This window comes from Humulus lupulus, chromosome 7, assembly GCF_963169125.1.
Source record: "Humulus lupulus chromosome 7, drHumLupu1.1, whole genome shotgun sequence".
Lineage (NCBI taxonomy): Eukaryota > Viridiplantae > Streptophyta > Magnoliopsida > Rosales > Cannabaceae > Humulus > Humulus lupulus.
Window position 1 is genome coordinate 195,555,754 of NC_084799.1, and position 3,284 is coordinate 195,559,037.

The 3,284-nt window shown below is 39.9% G+C and overlaps 1 long non-coding RNA gene across 1 annotated transcript; it reads left to right on the forward strand.

Moving 5' to 3' along the window:
* Nucleotides 1-1,693: 1,693 nt before the first annotated feature.
* Nucleotides 1,694-2,891, forward strand: LOC133790081 (uncharacterized). The gene is made up of 2 exons (XR_009873881.1): nt 1,694-2,298; nt 2,538-2,891. It is a non-coding gene; the product is annotated as an uncharacterized LOC133790081 (long non-coding RNA).
* The last annotated feature ends 393 nt before the right edge of the window (nt 2,892-3,284 follow it).

Below are 3,284 nucleotides of genomic sequence, written 5' to 3' on the forward strand. Positions count from 1 at the left end.
AGAATTCCCTCATGATCTCACTAACTCCCAATATATCATCAAATATTCATTCCCATTATCCAATAACCTGGTAATGTACTAAATACCCCATATACCCATTAACTCACACCAAGTCAAATATAAGTCCCGTTGTGACTTTCCCACTAGCTTGCTCCCTAGGATCGTCTTGTGCCGAGTAACCCAAATATATCCACGTAATAATGTGCTCCCATATATGTCAAATATACTCATAACGGGCCAAATTACGAAAATTGCTCTTTTAATCAGAATTGGGTCTACATGCATATTTAATACACCTAATCATGCATATCAAGTCATATTATAATATAACTTACATAATCATATAATGATATACATATATGTTACATAATCACATAATTTCCACAATTTGCCATCCTGGCTCCCTGATCAAGGCCCTATGCCTTATTAGGTAATTTAGGACGTTACAGTGATCATGACTCAACTCTATTTGTTAAGTGTACCGATGCAGGTTGTATTCGTATTCTCCTTTGCTTCTATGTTAATGATATGATCATTACTAGTCATGATTTCCATGGAATTGCAGGGTTAAATTCTAAATTAGCTTCTTAGTTTGAGATGAAGGATTTGGGTCCTCTTTGGTATTTTTTGGGTATTGAAGTTGTAACGCCCTACTATCTTAGAGCCGTTACTAAGTGAGTTTAAAAATGTGCAATCACTCGTTAATCGAGATTTTAGGACAAAAAGTGTAATTAAATTATAAACATAGTAGAAACTTTAGAAATAACCCTATTTCATTGAAAATCATAAAAGTTTAACACTTGGGATCCCAAAATACTGTTTAGAAATATTTACAACGTATAATTACAAACAAAGTCGACTAGACGACAAAATCTAGGGTTTGTCACAACCATCTCCCAAAACCACTGGCCGTGGCAGCCAGGCAGACCAAACATGTACACGCCGCTTCATGCTTGCTACACTCATGGTTGGTTGGCTTTCTCCTTGCCCTTACCTGCACCACAGAGCACCCGTGAGCCGAAGCCCAGCAAGAAAACTCACAAGTAGATAACATATGCATATCAGACACTTAACAGTTAAACAAACCATCAATAAGCTAAACATACATGGCCATGCCGTCCCAGGCACTTTACCATGCCCTGGATTCGCGGTCCATACAGTGAGGATATCCCAAGTATCCTTTAGGATCTATCCTAGCAACTCGCACCCCGCATGCTAAACGTTGCTTCCGACCCTGGCCCCTTGCCGCACTCGGCCTTCCGACCCTGGCCCCTTGATATACTAACTCAAGTGTGTGTGTGTGTGTGTATAACTCAATTAGTTTGCAAATTTTGTTTCTTAATCATAACTCCATATCATACACCTCTTGAGTTAAATTTTCATTGCAGGGACTAGAGATGATATGAGAAAAAGTAGAATATAATAAGCCTTAAACTGTTAATATATATGTAAATATTGTATACCCTTAATTAATTATAGTAAAGATTGTATAGTCTATATTCCCAAAATAGGTTGTAATATTATATATACGGAAGGAATACGCAATCACGACTGAAGGGAGTCAATTATCTTCTTACATGGTATGAGCCATACCCTAGCCACCATCGTTCCTTCTTCTTCAATTAGTCGCTCATCGTACAACTTTCTGCTATTGGTCATCCCGTTTCGGAGGCGCGTTTGGTTCTTCAATTAGTCGCTCATCTCACTGACGAATATGCCACGGTAGCCACCATTATTCAGCAATCAAATCCCTTGCCATTGTTTGACTAAGCTTGCTCGATGCTTGATTTGGATCGCATGAGCCATGACAACAATTAAAAAGGTACTTCTTCCTCCTCCACTATTCTTGTTGCATCTAATGATTCTTCCCATTTGTCCAATACTCAACAGTCACCCTCGGGCAGTGGTAGCCGTGGCAGCCGTGATAATGGTGGTCGTGACACTAGTGGCCGCAATAATAAAGGAAAAAAAGGGGCCAAGCCGAGGTGGTGGTGGTCGTCGTGGCTATGATCATGGGGTTGGACACTCACCATACTATGGATGGGCTCCACAATGGGCCTCTCCACCGTGTCCTTATCCTACTCAACCTCCACAGTGGCGCGGAATGCCTTCGGTCAACAACCACGGTCTGCTAGGATCTGCACCACGTGTCAATAAACAGCAGCCCCAAGCACTCCTCATAAATGGTTACCAACCGACTGATTTACCAGCATTTTTTTAATGCTTTGTTGCTTCAACAACCAGATGAGAATTGGTATATGGATACCGGCGCCACCTCTCATGTCATGAACAATCCAGGTATCCTTCCTTCAATTATCAATTGGCGCAATCTCAATTCAAATGTTTTGGTTGGTGATGGCTCTAAAATTCCAGTTCGTGGTTCGGGCTCATCCATTCTCCCTAACTTACACCCTAACCTTGCTCTCAAAAATATTCTTTATGCCCCTAATATAGTTAAAAATCTTATTTATGTTCGTCAATTTACTAAAGACAACCATGTGTCTATTGAATTTGATCCTTTTGGTTTCTATGTGAAGGATCTTCGAACGGGGTCTCTCTTGATGAGGTCCAGTAGTGTGGGTGATCTTTATCCTCTGTCTCCATCGTCCCCATCTTCCACCTTACCATCTGTCAATGCTGTCCTACCTCTTTCCACGTGGCACAATCGTCTGGGTCATCCTGACGAACCCGTTTTGCGTTTTCTTAAGAAAAATAATTTTATCATGTGTAATAAGGAAACTACCTCCACCCTTTGTCATGCTTGTCAACTGAGAAAACATTGCAAATTGCATTTTTTCTATTTCTCTTTCTCTGACTATGAAACCTTTTGATATTATCCATAATGATTTGTTTACTTCTCCAATTTTAAGTCCTTCTGGATTCTGTTATTATGTGTTGCTTCTTGATGATTATTCTCATTATTTATGGGTGTTTCCACTCAAACAAAAATCAAATGTGTTTTCTACTTTCTCTATTTTCCACTCTTATGTCAACACTCAATTTGGAGTTCCCATCAAGGCTTTGCAATGCGATAATGGTAGAGAGTATGATAATCATAGTTTCAAAAAATTTTCCACTTCAAATGGAATGCTTTATCGTCACTCTTGTCCTCACACTTCACCTCAAAACAGGAAAGCTGAGCGTATGATACATACTATTAACAATATTATTCGCTCTCTTTTATTTCATGCCTCTCTGCCCCCCTTCTTTTGGGTGGAAGCCTTACACATGGCCATATATCTTCTTAATATTCGCCCCACTAGTGTGTGCGGGTGGTTTTGGAT